Here is a 21,716-nt window from a genome sequence, read left to right as displayed (position 1 = left end):
GCAAAACCTCATCTTAATAACTTTTAAATTTTGTTGCAGGTTGGTTGCTTAGCCTTTCATATTAAACACTGCAAGGACTTTACAAATACCTGTATCCTTTTCATCGGCTGGAACTCCTTTTATTTTTAAAGATCTCTCCTTTCTGATGGAACATCCAGTGAGTTAGACTATCTCCTCTCATCTCTGGAAACTTTGGTTTACATACAGCTTATGAAATGAAGATACGTAGTTTCTTCCTTGGCTTCAATATGAGTGGTCTGAAATGGGGCTGATATGTGGTACAGCGATGGAGCTGACATATTTTATATTCAGAGGGAGGAATGATGTTTCTTGTGGTAGGAAGGTGGGCAGCCAATGGAGTCAAGTGTATTGATGTGATGAAGCCTCACTAAAATCTATGTAGACAATAGCTTTCAGCATTATCACTATTTCCCATCTTAGACGATGGAACATCATTAGCTACTTGCCATTCCTCTGGAATCTCACCTGTGGGTAAAGATCTTGGCCAAGGCCTCAAACGGTCTCATGTTTTGCCTCTTTCAATAACTTGTATATCCCATCAAACCCTGGGGACTTGTGCACCCTTAGTGCCCTTTAAGAGATACAACAGTACGCACTCTTGTATCCCAAAATGCCCCAACATTTAACAGGCTACACACTACCCTCCATGTCCTTCTCAGTAAGTGCCATTGCAAGGTTCAGGACTTGACCTATATCCTCGGCTCGTTTCCATTTTATCCTTGTGGTTCTAGCTTTTCCCTAGTTATCCACTTGCTCTTGATGTATGTATAAATTGCCTTATGAAACTCGTTAATTCTACTTGCCAATGACTTTTCATAGCCCCTCCTGGCTCCTTTATTTCCCTTCTTGAGTCCTTTTCTGGCTGCTTTATAATCCTCAAGGGCTTCATTTGATTTTAGCTTCCTAAACCTCACTTAGGCTTCCTTTTCCTTTTTGACTAAATTTCACCATCTCTCTCGACATCCAAGATTCCCTTACCTCACAATCCAGGTCCTACCTTTCTACTGGAGTGTACCTGTCTGTACTCTGTGCAGTTGAACTTTAAACACCATCCACATGTCAGATGTGGACTTGCTCAAAACCGGCTCTTCCTAATTAACACTCCCTAGTCCCTTCCTAATAATTTCCCCAGTTTAATGCTGCAAAGTCCATATTTATCCTTATTTATGGTTATCTTAAAACTTAAGTAGTTGCAATCACTAACCCTTAACTGTTTTCCAATTGAAAAGTCAATCATCTGGTCAGACTCATTTCTCAACACTGGGACAGTCTGGCTCTTCCTCTCGTACTGACCCTCCACGATGCACCTAACAAATTCTCCTCTATCTCAACCTCTTGCCATAGGAGGTCCCAGTCTTTATTAAGGAAGTTGAAGTCACCCGTGATAACTCTAATCAGCCTGCACATCTGTTCCTCAATCCCAGTCAACTGGCCATAGGACTCTAGCTGGAGTCTAACTAGGTTTTTATAGAAGTCAAAATATCTTCACTGTGTTTATATTTTCTACTTCTGTTAACTTTTTGCCATCTTTGCAAAATGTGCTCATTCGTCTATAATTTTATACTAGTTAAATTTGCCTTGATTCTCCCATCACATAAAAATTATTAATTGCGTATTTCTGATACCACTTCTGCTCTTGGGCAAGAGTGGTTAGTGTGACTTGGTGCAAATGTAGGAGACTGCAGATGCTGGAATCTGCAGCAAAGACCAAACTGCTGGAAGAACTCAGCAGTCAGGCAGCATCTGTGGAGATGAAGGAACTGTTGGAGCTTCAAGCTGAAGCCCTGCATCAGAAAGAGTGCAGAGTGAAGACAGCCAGCATAAAGAGGGAAGTGGGAGGCAGAGATGGGTTAAAGGATGATTAGCAGAAGGAGCCAGGAGACAGCATTGTGAGGCAGAGAAAAGAGGGTGATCAGTGAAAGCAGAGAAGCAGAAAGAAGAAAAAAGATTAATGATTAGCTTTATTGGTTACATGTACGTCAAAACATACAGTGCAATGTGTCATTCGTGTCAACATAGTTCGAGGATGTGCTGGAGAAAGCCTGAAATGTCTGCACCCTTCTGGCGCCAACGTAGCATGTCCAGAACTCACTAATCCTGACCGTACATCTTTCAAATGTGGGAAGAAACCGGAGCACCCGGAGGAAACCCACATAGTCATGAGTGCATGGAAGTGGAATTGAACCCCGATCTTACAGCTGGCACTGTAATAGCATTACGCTACCATGCTATCCCCTCAAACTGGAAAATTCAAAACTAGTGACCAGGTGATGGACAGCGCCAGTTATGGAAGTGGTTTGGTTTTCCTTAAGTAGCTTCACCTGCAGTGGTTTTGAAGAAGAGCATGCAGCTGATGATCCGAATCACAGTGGGTCGCATCATGAAGTGCACTGAGCCACACTACATAAGGAAACTCAGCAAGATGAAGTCACAAGTTTTTATTCCCTTTGAGGAGGTCAAGTACTTCATTGCTCAGGTATCACAGTGAGCTGCCAGGCTGGAGGGAAGGGAATTTAGGGAAAAATCAGTTTCCTTTTCTATCCCCCTGTTGTAACGTTCCCTGTCCGGCAGATTCCAAAGCATAAGAAAGATGAGAGGAACACAATTGCAGTTGAGCTCTTGGGATTTGAACAGTCCATTGAAGCGCAGAGACTTCTGGGCCAAACCCACTTCCATCTCATTGACATTGTGAAGGTAAATCTGTTAAATAACCTCAAAGTAATTCTTTATTATTAGAATGCACGTATGTCACTATATACAACCCTGAGATTCTTTTTCTTGAGGGCATACTCAATAAATCCATAGAGTGATAACCATAACAAATCAATGAAAGACCACCCAAACAGAGCATTCAACCCAAGCACAGAAGACAACAAACTGCAAATACAAAAGAACAAATAATAATAATGATAATAAATAAGCAAGCAATAAATATCCACAACATGAGATGAAGAGTCCTTGAAAGTGAGACAATAGTTTGTGGGAATATTTGAAATGAATTTAATTGACATTATTTCTTATATCCTTCACATACATGAGGAGTAAGAATCTTTACGTTACGTCTCCATCTAAATGAGCAATGTGCAATTTATAGTAATTTGTAATAAACAGTTTGTCCAACAGGACGGTCAATATAACACAGAAATACAATTGTATCAGTGTGAATTAATCAGTCTGATGGCCTGGTGGAAGAAGCTGTTCCGGAGCCTGTTGGTCCTGGCTTTTATGCTGCGGTACTGTTTCCCGGATGGTAGCAGCTGGAACAGTTTGTGATTGGGATAACTCGGGTCTCCAATGACCCTTCAGGCCCTTTTTACACACCTGTCTCTGTAAATATCCTCAATAGTGGGAGGTTCGCATCTACAGATGCGCTGGGCTGTCCGCACCACTCTCTGCAGAGTCCTGCGATTGAGAGGAGAGCAGTTCCCATACCAGGCAGTAATGCAGTCAATTAGGATGCTCTCAATTGTGCCCCTGTGGAAAGTCTTTAGGATTTGGAGACTCATGCCAAACTTCTTCAACTGTCTGAGGTGAAGTAGGTACTATTGTGCTTTTGTCACCACACAGCTGGTATGTACAGACCACATGAGATCCTTGGTGATGTTCATGCCGAGGAACTTAAAGCTGTTCACCCTCTCAACCCCAGATCCATTGATGTCTATAGGGGTTAGCCTGCCTCCATTTCTCCTGTAATCCACAACCAACTCCTTTGTTTTGTGACATTGAGGGTGAGGTTGTTTCTTGACAATTGGTTGTGGGAATATTTGAGATGAATTGAATTGACTTGACTTCTTACATCCTTCACATATGTGAGGAGTAAGAATCTTTACGTTACGTCTCCATCTAAATGAGCAATGTGCAATTTATAGCAATTTGTAATAAGGCCAATCAATGTGTTGTCAGCAAATTTAATTAGCAAATTGACTGTCACCACCCACAGCTCCACTAGTATACAAAGGAGGGAGCTTAGGACGCAGCCCTGAGGGGCACCTTTGTTGAGGGTTGGGGGCAGAGGTGAAGGATCCCACTCTTACCACCTGCCAGCGATCTGACAGGAAGTCCAGGATCCAGCTGCACAAGGGAGGGTGAAGGCTGAGGTCTCTGAGCTTCTTGTCAAGCCTGGAGAGAATTGTGGTGTTGAATGTTGAACTTGTAGTCCAAGAACAGCATTCTCACATAAACATCCTTCTCTAGATGTGTGAAGATGGTGTGTCGAGCTATGGTTATTGCGTCATTTGTCGATCAGTTGTGTCAGTAGGTGAATTGTAGGGGGACCACTGTGGGTGGTAGCATGCTGCAGAAGTAATCCTTGACCAGCCTCTCAAAGCATTTGCTTATTATTGAGGTGAGTGCAACAGTATGCCAGTCATTCGACATGTTAATGATGGGGCAAGTGAAATTGAGTGAGGTTTTCCCCTTTGGTTCAAGAACCTGATGACTGAGGGGTAATAACTGCTCCTGAACCTAGTGGTGTGAGTCCTGAGGCTCCTGAACCTTCTTTCAGATGGCAGCAGCAAGAAGAGAGCATGTCCTGGGTAGTGGGGGTCTCTGGTGATGGATGCTGCTTTCCTGTGATAATGTTTCATATAGATGTGCTCAAAGGCTGGGAGGCCTTTACCCATGATGGACTGGGCAGTAACCACTACTTTTTGTAAGATTTTACATCTGCAGTACACCAGACATTCAAGAGTGTCGGGGAAGTGAAGTTTGTGCAGTGAAACTTATGACTGAGAAGTTGCTCAGGAAGCTTAATGGTCTCAGAGTGGATAAATCTCCTGGACCTGATGGAATGCACCCTCAGGTTCTGAAGGAAGTAGCTGGAGAGATTGTGGAGGCATTAACAATGATCTTTCAAGAACTGATAGATTCTGGCATTGTACCGGATGACTGGAAAATTGCAAATGTTATTCTGCTATTTAAGAAAGATAGGAGGCAGCAGAAAGGGAACTATAGACCTGTTAGCCTGACATCAGTGGTTGGGAAGTTGTTGGAATCAATTGTTAGAGGTAAGAATATGGAGTACCTGGAGGCACATGACAAGATAGGCCAAAGCCAGAATGGTTTCCTGAAAGGAAAATCCTGCCTGACTAACCTACTGCAATTTTTTGAGGAAATTACAAGCAGGGTAGACTAAGGAGATGCAGTAGGTATTGTGTACTTGGATTTTCAGAAGGCCTTTGACAAGGTGCCGCACATGAGGCTGCTTAGCAAGATAAGAGCCCATGGAATTACAGGGAAGTTACTAGCATGGGTCAAGCATTGGTTGATAGGCAGAAAACAGAATGGAAATAAAGGGATCCTATTCTGGCTGGCTGCCAGTTACCAGTGGAGTTCCACAAGGGTTGGTGTTGGGACTGCTGCTTTTTACGATGTATAGTCAATGATTTGGACTATGGGATTAATGGATTTGTGGCTAAATTTGCTGACGATACAAAGATAGGTGGAGGAGCGGGTAGTGTTGAGGAAACAGAGAGCCTGCAGAGAGACTTAGATCGGTTAGGGAAATGGGCAAAAAAGTGGCAAATGAAATACAATGGTGGAAAGTGTATGGTCATGCACTTTGGTGGAAGAAGTAAATGGGCAGACTATTATTTAAGTAGGGAGAGAATTCAAAATGCAGAGATGCAAAGGGACTTGGGAGTCCCTGTGCAAGATACCCTAAAGGTTAACCTCCAGGTTGAGTCGGTGGTGAAGGCGGTGAATGCAATGTTGGCATTAATTTCTAGAGGTACAGAATATAAGAGCAGGGATGTGATGCTTAGGCTGTATAAACCACTCGTGAGACCACACTTGGAGTATTATGTGTGGTTTTAGGCTCCTTATTTTAGAAAGGATATACAGACATTGGAAAAGGTTCAGAGAAGATTCATGAGAATGATTCCAGGAATGAAAGGGTTACCATATGAAGAACATCTGGCAGCTCTTGGGCTGTATTCCCTGGAGTTCAGGAGAATGAGGGAGGATCTCATAGAAACATTCTAAATGTTAAAAGGCCTGAACAGATTAGATGTGGCAAAGGTATTTCCCGTGGTAGGGGAGTCTAGGACAAGAGGACATGATTTCGGGGTTGAAGGACATCCATTTAGGCCAGAGATGTGGAGATATTGCTTTAGTCAGAGGGTGGTAAATCTGTGGAATTTGTTGCCACGAGCAGCTGTGGAGGCCAAGTCATGGAGTGTATTTAAGACAAAGATAGATAGGTTCTTGATTAACCAAGGCATCAAAGGGTATGGGGAGAAGGCAGGGGAGTGGGGATGACTGGAAGAATTGGATCAGCCCATGATTGAATGGCAGAGCAGACTCGATGGGCCAAATAGACTGCTTCTGCTCCTATATTTTATGGTTTTATTGTGGTCTTATGGTCTAGGGTACTGGTGATTCCATACCAGGCTGTGATGCTGCCAGTCAATGTACTCTCCACCACATATCTTCAGAAGTTTGTCAAAGTTTTAAATGTCATAGTGGATCACTGCAAACTCCTAAGGAAGCAGAGGTGCTGCTGTGTTTTCTTTTGTAATTGCACTTGCGCTGGACCCAAGACAGTTCCTCTGAAATGATAACACTGAGGGATTTAAAGTTGTTAATCCTCTCCATCGGCCGGCTGGTGGCGTAGTGGCATCAGCGCTGGACTCTGGAGCGAGTGGTCCCTAGTTCGAATCCAGCAAGCTCCCTTGCATGCTTTCCATTCGTGCTGAACATCGAACCTCGTAAAAAACAAACTGGAGAATGCTACAGAAATGCCACATGATAAGATCGGTGCAAAAAGCTTGTCATGACAGCGCCCCGATGACTCCACCTGGAGTTAAGGGCATGATGAATGATGAATGAATTCTCTCCATCTCCCGATCCCCGATGAGACTTGTCTCATGGACCTGTGGTTTCCTTCATCTGAAGTCTCTCGGCACTTGAGTGAGAGGTTGTTGTTATGGCATCACTCAATCTCCCTCCCATATGCTAATTTATCACCAACTTCAATTCGGCCAGCATTATTAGTATTGGAGCTGTACTTAGCTGCACTGTCATAAGTGTAAAGTAGTAGAGCAGAGAGGGCTAAGCACACAGCCTTGTGGTGCACCTATGCTGATGGAGATTGTGGAGAAGATGTTGTTGCCAATCTGAATTGATTGTCCAGTGTCCCAGGGTTGTGAAGAATCAATGAGATGCCATCTGCTCTGGATCTGTCGCTCCGGTGGGCAAATTGGAGTGGATCTAAGTCACTTCTCAGGCAGGAGTTGATATGTTTCATCACCATCCTCTCAAAGCATTTCATCACTGCGGATGTAAGTTTATTGGGTGATAGTCACTGAAGCCGGTCACTACAGTCTTCTTGGGCACTGGTCTAATTGAAGCCTGCTTGAAGCAGATAGGTACCTCAGACTGGCAAATCAAGAGGTTAAAGATCTCAGTGAACATTCCAGCCAGCTGATCAGCACAGGTCTTTAGTCCTTGGCCAGGTACCCAATCTGAGCTGGATGCTTTTCATGTGTTCACCCTCTTGAAGGCTGTTCACACTTTGGCTTTGTCTATCTGCCTCTCTACCAGAGGCCTTTATGTTCAGACCCAGGGAATAACTGTCAAACACAGGTTACTTAAAAGTACATACTGTTTATTAACAAGCTTGCATTCTCAGCAACACAGAGTCTCTGCTCACTGAGCTTGAGAAAATTCGCAGCCAAGTGAGCCCAGAATTCTGCGTGGAGCCGCTGTTATACATTGTTATCACATACAGAGAAGGATAGACCGAGAAGCTTCTCATGGAACAAACACTTCTTCGCTCATACATTATTCTCACAGAATGACTTGTCAAGCTGCCAATAAGTCAGTGAGGTTCTAGCCCTTTTAATTCTGCATATAATTCCTCAACTTCAGAGACAAATCATAGGATCATCAGTGGATGTGGAAGTTTATGATGGTTCTTCTATGTTTTGACTGTGAAAGCAAGCATAGAAAGGATTGAGCTCATCTGGAAGTGAAGCCCTGCTCTCTCCTAATTTAACTTTATCAGAGTTGGAAGTATTCAAGCCTTGCCACAACTGTTGGAGCATCCTTTACTGACTCGTGTTTGGTTCAGAGTTGTCATTTGGCCCGTGAGATGGCTTTCCGGAGATCATACCTGGACTTGTTGTAACTTTCTTGGTCACCAGACTTGAATGCCAAACAGCATGGAAACAGGCACTCAGATCTCCAATTCCTCACCACCCTTTCACATTAATCCTATATTTGTCCCATTTATGATGTCCAAGTTAGAAAGGACTTTGCTGAAGAAACATCTAAACACTTACACCTGGTTCGCTTCACAGATCTGTGCACCCAATACAGAGTATCAATCCTATGTGCTTCAGCCTATTTCCTAACTTCCATTGTCCAATTCTCCCAACACTGCAGTTTTCACTGGCTGCAACATCCCGTATTTAAACTTGTCTTTGTGTTCAAATTGTGATATGACTTCTTCTGACTATGTCCATAGCTCCTCCAGCCACACAAAATGCTAAGATCTGCCTCTGACTTCTTGTCTATCTCCATGTTGGTTCCCCCATTGTTGGTGGCCATTGTTAGAATTATCCAACAGCTCCCCCTTCTCTCCTTTCAACTAGGCCTTGTCAATTCATTTTATCTGACATAATATTCATTTTGTTAATGTGAGAAGATCAAACCCCAATGATGTTCCATCATATATTAAAATGTTGATGTTTGTGGATTTTCATCCTTCAAGAATTTGTTCTGGTGAGTAACTGAGCCCCACAAACATTATGTTCATTATATAATTTAAATATGTGGCTCTGCAAGTGGTTTATTGGATTAGGATGTGAGGGGTGAAAGTGGGGTGGTATAGAGTTTACATTCTTTGGTATTATCTTGTATCGAGTGCTTGTGCAGGATGGTAGATTCAAACACTCACTTTAACAACTTGAACATGAATAATGGCCATTTGTACAGGTGCCCAAAGAAATATTTTGCCCTTGGATTTTTGCCCATCTGGGAAGATGATTGAAGAAGATAATCAAAGAGACGAAGGAATGGTTAAAATTTGATGAGGAAGACGTCCCCTTGATATCCTAGATGGTTCAAAGCTGACATTGTTCTGGCTTTATTGAACTGTCTGTAGAGGAGTAGAAAGACTCAAGTGACAATTGCCAATTGATCCTGAGCATGAAGAGACTACGCTCAGACTTCTGGCCACTCACATCTGATGAGGTGCACGTAAACGAGAAGTACTTATCGATGTTGCTCCAAAATGATGCGGCCATTTGATAACCACCACAGCTTTAGGAAGATGTATAATTTGACAAAGATTTACCAAAATGATACAAGGACTCCAAAGGTTAAATTATGAGAATAACTGGGATTATATTCGCTGATGTTTAGAATGTCGAAGAACAATTTAACTTGATTTTTCGAGGGAATTGACACAGCAGGTAGGAATAAAAGCTACTTTCATTGGCCCAGGCAGCTTCAGCCAGCAGACAGTTTAGGCATTTCAGCCAGGATTCAGAAGTGGCGCTAGGAAATGCTCCTGCTTGCAAAGGGTGGGGGACATTTTGAACTCCGTAGCGAACAATGATTAAAGTTATGTTAACTCTATCCCATCTCTGGAGACAAATTGTTGACCAATATCTTTTATAAGCCTACCAATTCCCATTGTTCTCTTGATTATACTTGTTCCCGCACTGTATCGTGTAAAAATGAAATTTCCTTTCCTCAGTTCCTCCGTCTCCGCCACATCTCCTTCGTGTCATCCCTTGGTCCGACATTCTCTCCTATTAGATTCCTTTCTCTTCATCCCTTTGCCTTTTCTGCCTGTCACCCAGCTCCTCACATCATCATCCCTCCACAAACCACACACCCCACTCACTTGTCCTCCTCCCCCTCCCCTACCACCTTATTCTGGCTTTTGTCCCTTTCTTTCTCATCCCGATGAAGGTTCTCAGCCTGAAATGAAGGCATTGAGATGAAGGCATTGAGAATAACATCAGCAAATTTGCTGATGATACTAAGCTGGGTGGCAGTGTGACATGTGATGAGGATGTTAGGAGAATTCAGGGAGACTTGGATAGGCTGGGTGAGTGGGCAGATACTTGGCAGATGACGTTTAATGTGAATAAGTGTGAGGTTATCCACTTTGGGAGTAAGAACAGGAAGGCAGATTATTATCTGAATGGTGTAGAGTTAGGTAAGGGAGAAATACAAAGAGATCTAGGAGTCCTTGTTCATCAGTCACTGAAGGTGAATGAGCAAGTGCAGCAGGCAGTGAAGAAGGCTAATGGAATGTTGGCCTTTATTACAAAGGGAATTGAGTACAAGAGCAAGGAAATCCTCTTGCATTTGTACAGGGCCCTGGTGAGACCACACCTGGAGTATTGTGTACAGTTTTGGTCTCCAGGGTTAAGGAAGGACATCCTGGCTGTAGAGGAAGTGCAGCATAGATTCACGAGGTTAATTCCTGGGATGTCCGGACTGTCTTACGCAGAGGGGTTAGAGAGACTGGGCTTGTACACGCTGGAATTAAGGAGATTGAGAGGGGATCTGATTGCAACATATAAGATTATTAAGGGATTGGACAAGATAGAGGCAGGAAATATGTTCCAGATGCTGGGAGAGTCCAGTACCAGAGGGCATGGTTTGAGAATAAGGGGTAGGTCATTTAGGACAGAGTTAAGGAAAAACTTCTTCTCCCAGAGAGTTGTGGGGGTCTGGAATGCACTGCCTCGGAAGGTAGTGGAGGCCAATTCTCTGGATGCTTTCAAGAAGGAGCTAGATAGGTATCTTATGGATAGGGGAATCAAGGGATATGGGGACAAGGCAGGAACCGGGTATTGATAGTAGATGATCAGCCATGATCTCAAAACAGCGGTGCAGGCTCGAAGGGCCGGATGGTCTACTTCTGCACCTATTGTCTATTGTCTATCTGTTCTCAGGTTGCGGCTTTCCATTCCAGGACATCACAGATGTCCTCCTTCCTAAAAGAATGAGGTTTTCCTCCCTCCACCATTGATGTTGCCCTCACCCACATCTCGTCCATCTTTTGAATATCTGCGCTCACCACATTTCGCTGCTGACTTAACAGGGATAGAGTTCCTCTTGTCCTTACTTACCACCGCATGAGCCTCCACATCCAGCACATCATTCTCCGCAACTTATGCCATCTCCAAAGGGATCCTATCACCAAATATATCTTTACCTTCTCCCTCTCTCTGTTACTGCAGTGATCACTCCCTCCATGATTCCCTTATCCCTTCGTCCTTCCCGGCACTTATCCCTGCAAGTGGCTTATGTACTACACCTGTCCATTTACCTCTTCCCTCACCTGCATTCAGGGCCCCAAATAGTCCTTCCAGGAGAGGCAACACATCACCAGCCAATCTGCTGGGCCTTTTATTGTGTCCAGTGCTCCCAATGCGTCCTCCTCTACACCGATGAGACCCATCTTAATTTGGGTGCTTCATCGCATACCTCTATTCTATCCATAAAAACGGAACTTCCCAGTGGCCAAATCTGTTAATTCTAATAAATGGCAGTTCATCAGCTTCCTCTTGTGCCACAATGAGGCCACCCATATTATAAGGAGGAGGAACACCTTATATTCCATCTGGGTAGTCTCCAACCTGATGGCATAAACATCGATCTCTCCTTCAAATAAAAAAGTTTGTTGTGCTCCTTCCCTCTTCTTCTATTCCCACTTTGGCCTCTTGCCTCTTCTCTCCTGCCTATCACCTCCCCCGGGTCCCCTCCTCCTTTCCTTTTTCCTATCCAACACAATCTATCCTATCTCCTCTCCTATCAGCTTCCTTCTTCTCCAGCCCCTTGGCTTTTTCTACCCACCTGGCTTCACCTATCCTCCATCCCCTCCCCCCACATTTTTATTCGGGCGTCTTCCCCCTTCCTTTCTAGTCCAGATGAAGTGTCTCAGCCCGAAATAATGCATCATTTCCCTAGTTGCTGCCTGACCTGCTGAGTTCCTCTTGCATTTTGTGTATGCTGCTTTGGATTACAGCATCTGCAGAATTTCTCATGTTTATGTTAACTCCAATGTTGTGATTGGCAGATTTTAGTTCAAAAGCCTTATGAATAGTCACAGATCTCCTATGATCAATTTGGCCAGTGGAAGAAATTCAAGGGTTTAAATGCCCATGTTCCCACACATTGGAGGAAATAGCAATCCTATAGTTAACTCTGTGTGTTTGTGTGTGTGTGTGTGTGTGTGTGTGCGCGCACGCGCGCCCTTAACTTCTAGTGGAGTCATCGGGGCGCCGTCATGACAAGCTTTTTGCACCGATCGTTTTGGTGATTGTTCATCGTACGGTGTGCCTTGGGCATCTGAAACCTGGCGGAGCCCATCCCCCTCTAGGTTTATTTTTTACGAGGTCGGGTTGCTAGCTCAACGCTCAACCCAGGCACGGATGGAGAGCGTGCAAGGGAGTCGGCCGGATCCGAACTCGGGACCTCTCGCCCCGAAGTCCAGCGCTGAAGTCTAGCACTACACCAGCCCCTGACAACTAGATAACTACATGAAAGCAAAGAACTCTGGACTATGGAAAAGTGCGTTGTTATTATTATTTAAAAGGCAAAGATATAGATCCTAGTCCTGGCTGTCCATTCTATCTTTTATCCACTGTAGACAGGTATCCCTGCCCTACGCTGCAAACCTCTCTGCCTTTTGGTCTCTACTCTCTCATTGTTCAGAATGCCAGACTCTTAATCACCATCCATTCTATATAATAGTACCTCCTGAAGATCTGTGTCGACTTCTGTGTCTTAGAATTCCTTTGTGCAATGCATTGTAACAGCTGGGTGTATTTGTATTTCAGCAAGGCTCAGTGACAGAAACTTTTGAACTAGAGATCAAGAATCTGGTAAGTGCGATGACTGGTAATATGGGATGAATGGAAGCCTGAAGATCCCCTTCTAACATTAGCGAAGTAAAGCTAAGTGTTGTTTACCAGTGATAAGTAAGACCAAAAGGAAGGACAGCATGGGACAGGCTAATCCAATGTTAGAAGTATTACGGGCAAGGAGGATGAACTTAGACCCTGCATTGAATTACGATGTTATTACCATGACAGAGATCTGGCTGTGTAAGGGACGGGACAGGCTGCTCAGCATTGTGAGTTTAATTGTTTTAGATGTGATAGGGGGCAGATGGTAAAAGAGGTGGAGTGGTTGCACTGCTGAGGGAGAATATCACAGCAGTACTCAGAGAGGGCGTACCGAACGGCTCATCCACGGAGATGTTATGGGTGGAGCTCCAAAATAAGGAGGGTGCAATTACACTGATTGAATCAGATTGTAGCCACTCCCACCACAGCCCCCTCCCAAAGCCACCGAGAGGTGGAGGAATAGAAATGTAAACAGGTGCTGAAACCACAGGGTTGTCATAGTGGGGGGCTTTAACTACCCCAGTATTGATAGCAACTTCCTTAATATAAGACACATAGAATGGGCTGGGATTTCTTTAGTACATCCAAGAGGGGTTCTCCAAATAGTATGTGGAGAGTCCAAATGGAGGAGAGAACATATTGGACCTGGTTTTGAGAAATGAGCCTGGCCAGGTGACAGGCCTGACGGTGGGTGAGCATATTGGGAATAGTGACCACTACTTTCCTTTTGAAGTTGGCTGGTGGTGTAGTGGCGTCAGCACTGGACTTACAGGCCAATGGTCCTGGGTTTGAATCCACCCAGCTCCTTGCACACTTTCCACATGAGCAACTCAGCCTTGTAAGAAACAGACAAATGCTAAGGAAATAGCAAAAAATGCTGCTCGATGTACCACAAGGCGCAAAAAGGAACAACAAAAACCCATGTCTCGAAGTAGTTTTGAGGAAGGATAAAATCAGATCTTGCAGTAAGGTACTAAATTGGGGGAGGGCAAATTATGGCTGAATAAGACAGGAACTAAGAGTACTGAATGGGAGCAGCTGCTGTTCGACATGTCCACATCTGACATGTGAGAATTCTTTAAAGACCAGGTGATCAGAGTTCAAAATCTGCATGTTCTGTAGAGCAGTAAGGACAAAGATGGTAAAATAATCTCTGGATGATGGGAGATGTCCTAACAACACGCACAAAACGCTGGAGGAACAAGTCAGGCAGCATCTATGAAAAAGAGTATAGTTGATGTTTTGAGCCGAGACCCTTCAGCAAGACTGGAGAAAAAATGATGAGGAGTTAGAGCTAAAAGGTGGGGGGAGGGAGGGGAGGAAGAAACACAAGGTGATGGGTGAAACCGGGGGTGGGGGTGGGTGAGGGGTGAAGTATTGTTTTAATCTGATAATATTACCAAACCCAATGAAGCAAGGTTTTCTGACTTCATATCAATTGATTAGATTTTGCATAGCTAATTAATTATTTAGACCAAAATCACACTCTTTGTCATTAAGTTGATTTTGAAACTGAAGAAGCTTCTTCGGTGTGTTAAGGAGATAGTATGTAGACAAGCTGACGCTTCACTTTCACAAAGTCATTGTCAGTTTAATGCAACTCTGTCCCTTGACTCTGGGTTAATTCAGCCTGGTGGGGTTAGCTGTAGTTCAGTGAGGAAATCCTTGTCATGGGGCCAGAAGGTCACTAGTTTAAACCAGACCTGAGATCTGAACCTATGATATGGAATGGTTTTAGAGGAAACATGTGGCACTATCAGAGACACTGTTCACCAGGTGGGAGATTGATCCAAGGCCCTTCCTGATCTGACAGCTTGATGCCAATGAGTCCATGACACCTTGCTAGACAGAGAAGGGAAGTTCCAATGCTTGCCAAGTTGACATTCATCTTAAACATGATCTATATAGTTATCTCATTACTGCTCATGGGGTACTTCTGAGCATGTTTGCAATATTACAACAATGATTATATCAGCATTATTTCATTGGTAATATTGATTGTGATGTTGGAGAGTCCTGAGGATGTAAGAGCTGCTATCTAAATGAATACCTTGCTATGTTTTCTTTGTAAAACTAATGTAAACAAATGTATTTTCCAGCATGTCTGCTATCTTGACATGTCAATAGACTTTTCTTATGGATACTTTGGATATGGTTATTCTAACCAGGTAAGTCTGCATGTGAAACTTGCATTACAGAAATGTACTGCTTAGAAATGGCTGAGGCCTAACGAACGTTGATATATTGGGAGACTTTGGGGTGTGTCCTTAGCACGTGTTGATATGGTAGAGAAAAAGCCACTTGTTTCTCTTGGCTTCATGGACCAAGGCACTGAACATACGAATTGGGACAACATGTTGCAGTTTGTACAAAACATTGCTTTGGTACTGTGTACAGTTCTGGTCACCGCACTGCACAAAGAATGTGGTAGCTGTTGTAGCCTGGGGAAACGTACACACTCAGGACAACAAATAGTTTTTCGGGTTTTAATTCCTTTATCTGTTTTAGATGTTTAAGTGCCAGAAGAGGGTCTTAAAACAAAATGAACGACTTTACAATCAGGTCCTGCCATTACAATCTCCGTTTAACCTTCGATCCACACACTTGTGTATTGACCAATTGCGTATGCAGTATAAAAATACAAAGAAAATAGCACAAAACCTATATAGAACTAATACAGTAGTGGCAATTCTGAAAGAACACAATACAAACAACATTAGAATCCCCCAACCCTGAATCTTATACATCGCAGCGAAAAATGTAAGTGAATACATCTCATCTAAGATGTCTACTACTCTTTAGTACACACGTGCTGAACCCCCGAACGGAGACTAAACATTCACGTTACGTGGTTACGTGCACAATCAGTCGTGATACAATACAGTTAGGCAGAAGATACACTTCGGCACAACTTTTACAAGATATTGCCCAGTAGTTAAATTACAGGAAGCCTGACCTACTCGGTCGCTGAGGAACTTTGCAAGCCACGCTATCCAGCGTGAAAATCTAAAGCATCCACATGTAAAACATGTCAAATTACCAATATTCTCGATTCGTCAACAAGCATAAACGAATTCACATGGATATTGTAAATTAATGCTCACCTTTCCTCACCCAGCCCAGTACCTCTGGGGGAACTTGATTCCAATGCCCCATCAGCTTCGGCTGCAGACAACAAAATGGTCTCCCCACCATCCCGCGCGTGCATAATGATATCACCATCTCCACTTAAAGGCACAGACAACTATTCTAGCATTACCCAGATGGATGCCTGTGTACACTTGTTAACAATAATGAGTAGCATTCGATGGTCACCCTGTTACATAGCAATAAAGAGAGTGGAGAAGAGATTCACTGGGGTGTTGCCTGGGATGGAAGGCTCTGGATAAAAGAAAAGATCGGTTTGTGCTCTCTGGAACATAGGAGGCTGAGGGGTGACCTTAAAGAGATTTATAAAATTATGCAGGGCACAGAGAGTATGGATAGTCAGAATCTTTACCCAATGTATGGGAGTCTAGAATTAAAGGTCACAGGTTTAAAGTGAGAAGGGAGATTGTAAGGGGTTAGTTGATCAGTGTTGGAAATCGGGAATAAACTGGTAGAGGAAGATACATTTAAAATGCTTAAAAGACCTTTGACCAGCTACCTGGATAGGAAAGGCTTAGAGAGATATGGGCCTAATGAGAGATGAGAGTCGATAGGAAGAAATGGATGTGGTGACAATATTCAAGAATTAATCTTTGAATCTGAATGAATATTCCACAGTTGTCACCTTCATCAAGACCTGTGTGGATGAGTACATGCCTTCGACAACATACCAGACATATCCAAATCAAAATCTGTCAATGAACCAGGAAAGTGATAGTCTGTTGAGGGCTAGATCTGTAGCGTTCCAGACCAGTGACCCACAACTATACAAGTCCAGGTATGGCTAATGAAAGGCCATTTTAAGAGCAAAAAAAAACAATCTTGATTGAAGTTAGAGATGGAATTGGATGCATGTCAGCTCTGGCAGGGTTTACAGGCCATCACAGGCTGTGATACTTAAGTCCCAGATGAGCTCCAAGCCTTTTAAGCATGCTTTGAAAGGAAGAATAAAACTACACCTGTGTGAATCCCTGCAGCAACTGGCAACTCTGTGATTTGTCTTGGAGGCTGATAACAGAGCATCTTTCAAGAGGGTGAACCCTCGTAAAGTATCAGGCCCTGATGATGTACATGGTAGGGCACCATAAACCTACACTAACCAACTGGCAGGTGTGTTCAAGGACATGGTCAATCTCTCACCGCTGCAGCAGGAGGCTCCCACCAGCTTCAAAGGGGCGTCAATCATGCCAGTTTCCAAGAAGAGCAGAGAGAGCTGCCTTGTTGACTATCGCCTAGTTGCACTCACATCTACAGTGATGGAGTGCTTTGAGAAGTTGGTCATGGCCAGAATCGATTGCCTAAGCAAGAGCCAGGACCCACTGCATTTGTCTACCACCACAATAAGTCTATGGAGGATGCAATTTCACTGGCTCTCCACAAGGCCCGGTACTACCTTGACAACATCAATATCTGCAACAGGCTGCTGTATATTAATTACAGCTCAGCATTCAGCACCATCAAACCTCAGTATTAATCAAGCAACACACACAAAATGCTGGTGGAACACAGCAGGCCAGGCAGCATCTATAGGGAGAAGCACTGTCGACGTTTTGGGCCGAGACCCTTCGTCAGGACTAACTGAAAGGAAAGATAGTAAGAGATTTGAAAGTAGTGGGAGAGGGGGAAATGCGAAATGATGGGAGAGGACCGGAGATAGGAGGCCTCCCGTCCCATGATCCTTTCCCTTCTCCAGCTCTGTATCACTTTCGCCAATCACCTTTCCAGCTCTTAGCTTCATCCCACCCCCTCTGGCCTTCTCCTTCCAGTGTGCTGGAAGAACTAAGTAGGTCAAGCAGCATATGTAGAAGCGAAGAGTAAGATGATCTTTTTTGGTCAAGACCATGTACCAGGACTGAGTGGTAAGTGGAAAGCTTGCTACTGTAGCGCCGTGCAACAGGGGTTGGATAGGGTTTGGTAGGTGAAAGGTGGAACAAGATGGGGAAAGGATGATAAGCAGGTTGGGGTGGGGGGAGCATGGGAAAGAGAAGAAAACCAGGATATCGGGTGATTTGTGAGGGAAGAAAGCACCAAGACTGGGGTATGGTTTTCCTGAAAATGGGATATTCAATGTTTCTAACATTAGGGTGGGAGCTACTTAAGCGGGATAAGAATGGTGTTTTTCCTGTTTGTGATAGGCCTCTCCATAGCAGTGGGGGTAAGTCAAGGGCAGATATTGCTATGGAATTCTAACTGGGAGAAGAATATCTCATATTCGTCTTGGGTAACTTGCAACCTAATTGTATGAACATTAAATTCTCCATTTCAGGTAACATGCTGGTGTGCAACTGAGCGAGTAGGTTGTAGGGAAGTGAGTGGGGAAGGGGGATGATGGAAGTGATAAGACTATTCAGAGATGCTCCCAGACACGCTCACCTTTCCACCTAGGTATCTCTGCCAACTGGTTCCATCTGTCCATCAGCCCTACCCATCTGGTTCCACTTATCACCTCCCAGCTTTGCTTTCATACCCGTTTACCCTGCTATACACCGGTGATCTCCTCTTCCTTCTCAGTTCTGATGCAAGGCCTTGACATTGCCTTAAACTCTTTGCCTCCATTGGCCCAGTGAGCTCTTCCAGCATTGTGTTTTTCTTTGCTTTAGACACCAGCATCAGCTGCCTCTTTTGTCCTCTCTAAACAAAAGAATGCAGGGCATGTGATACAGAGCAGGAGGACATGCCCACCTGATATCAGAATCAGGTTTACTATCACTGGCATATGTTGTGAAATTTGTTACGGCCCGAACCTCCGAGTAATTCCAGTGCTTTCTGCTTTTAGGTTAATATCATAGAGCGTGACAGCACAGAAACAGGTTACTTGGCCCATCGAGTCTGTGCCAAACTATTATTCTGCATAGTCCCGTTGACCTGTACCTGCACCATAGCCCCCCATACCCCTCCCATACATGTACTTATCCAAACTTCTCTTAAGTGATGAAGTCCAACCTGCATCCACCAGCTCTGCTGACAGCTCATTCCACGTTCACACCATCTTCTGACTGAAGAAGATCCCCCCTCACGTTCCCCTTACATATTTCACACCTATGCCCTCTAGTCTGGTTTGCCCAACCTCACTGGAAAAAGTCTGCCTACATTTGCCCCATCTATACGCTTCATATGCGTATACCTCTATCAAATCTTCCCTCATTGTCCTATGCTCCAGGGAATAAACTATTCAACTTTTCAGAATCATTTAAATCCTCAAGTCCCGGCAACATCTTTGCAAATTTTCTCTGCACTCTTTCATATGCTTACTGTAATTCACTGTTGTTTTTCTCTCTGTTATTACGTACTGCATTGTAATGCTGCCACAAAGACAACAAATTTCATGATATGTGCTGGTGATATGAAAGCTGATTGTGATTGTGAATAACTGGATCTTAGTGGTAGCTTTCCAGTAGGTTGCTGACTGGAACTGCACACAGTGCTGGAAATGAGGCCTCATCATAACATAGCATCCCTACTCATCTACTCAGTATTTGATTTATGAAGACCAAAGTACCGAAGCTCTATTTATGATCCTAATCTTGCTAATAATGCTAAAAGGATTAGAAACATAGGAAACCTACAGCACAATACAGGCCCTTTGGCTCACAAAGCTGTGCCAAACATGTCCTTACCTTAGAAATTACCTAGGGTTACCCATAGCCCTCCATTTTTCAAAGCTCCATGTACCTGTCTTAAAAGACCCTATCGTGTCCGCCTCTACCGCCGTTGCCAGCAGCCCATTCCACGCACTCACCACTCTCTGTAAAAAAACTTACCCCGGCATCGCCTCTGAACCTACTTCCAAGCACCTTAAAACTATGCCCTCTCATGCTAGCCATTCCAGCCCTGGGGAAAAGCTTTTGACTATCCACCCGATGAATGCCTCTCATCATCTTATACTCTTCAATCAGGTCATCTCTCATCCTCTGTCACTCCAAGGAAAAAAGGGCCAAGTTCACTCAACCTATTCTCATAAGGCATGCTCCCCAATCCAGGCAACTTCCTTGTAAATCTCCTCTGCACCCTTTCTATAGTTTCCACATCCTTCCTATAGTGAGGCGACTAGAACTGAGCACAGTACTCCAAGAGGGGTCTGACCAGCGTCCTATATAGCTGCAACATTACTCTCGGCTCCGAAACTCAATCCCACGACTGACGAAGGCCAATGCACCATATGCTTTCTTAACCACAGAGTCAACCTGCACAGCAGCTTTCAGTGTCCTACGTACCCGGACCCCAAGATCCCTCTGATCCTCCACACTGCCAAGAGTCTTACCATTAATACTACATTCTGCCATCATATTTGACCTACCAAAATGAACTACCTCACACTTACCTTGGATGAACTCCATCTGCCACTTCTCAGCCCAGTTTGCATCCTATCAATGTCCCACTGTAACCTCTGACAGCCCTCCACATGATTCACAACACCTCCAATCTTTGTGTCATCATCAGCAAATTTACTAACCCATCCCTCCACTTCTTCATCCAGGTCATTTACAAAAATCACAAAGAGTAGGGGTCCCAGAACAGATCCCTGAGGTACACCACTGGTCACCAACCTCCATGCAGAATATGACCCGTCTACAACCACTCTTTGTCTTCCATGGGCAAGCCAGTTCTGGATCCACAAAGCGATATCCCCTTGGATCCCATGCCTTCTTACTTTCTCAATAAGCCTTGCAATGGGGTACCTTATCAAATGCCTTGCTGAAATCCATATACACTACATCTATGGTTCTACCTTCATCAATGTGTTTAGTCACATCCTCAAAAAATTCAATCAGGCTCGTAAGGCACGACCTGCCTTTTCCAAAGCCATGCTGGCTATTCCTAATCATATTATGCCTCTCCAAATGTTCACAAATCCTGCCTCTCAGGATATTCTCCATCAACTTACCAACCACTGAAGTAAGACTCATTGGTCTATAATTTCCTGAGCTATCTCTACTCCCTTTCTTGAATAATGAAACAACATCTGCAACACTCCAGTCTTCCGGGGCCACTCCCGTCCCCGTTGATGATGCAAAGATCATTGCCAGAGGCTCAGCAATCTCCTCCCTTGCCTCCCACAGTTGCCTGGACACATCTCATCCGGTCCTTGTGACTTATCCAACTTGATGCTTTCCACAACCTCCTGCACATCCTCTTTCTTAATATCTACATGCTCAAGCTTTTCAGTCCACTGTAAGTCATCCCTACAATCGCCAAGATCCTTTTCCGTAGTGAATACAAATAACCTGTGTAAAAATCCACCTTTACTCCTCTAAGATGTGTTCATTTTGCCAGCCTTACCATGTGCTAGACTTCTCCCTTTTCTCTTTTCCTTTGGTCTTGATACCAGCTGAAGCAAGTGGAAAAAGAAAAAACAAGCATCAACGACGATTCCCTTTTCCTTCGGATCCCTCCATTAGGGAACAGAAAGGATGAAACAAAGTAAGCAATTTTTACTCACACTTACAGGTCCAGTGTAAAGCTCCCTCCTTTTTTCTCTCTTGCTATTTTTACTGCAACTCCGAATTCTATGGCTTTCATTACCTGGGGGGACATGAGAGTGTCTTTCAATTTGTTCAACCAACCCAGGCTTGTGTCATCACATGAGAATGACGTAGATTCAGCAGTTAATCACAACCCTTAACTATATGACACATGCTATTAGCAATTGAGAGTCTGGAATTTGGGAAAACA

Source organism: Hemitrygon akajei, chromosome 5 (assembly GCF_048418815.1).
Source record: "Hemitrygon akajei chromosome 5, sHemAka1.3, whole genome shotgun sequence".
NCBI classification, from domain to species: Eukaryota; Metazoa; Chordata; class Chondrichthyes; order Myliobatiformes; family Dasyatidae; genus Hemitrygon; species Hemitrygon akajei.
Note: the sequence above shows the minus strand (reverse complement) of the source record.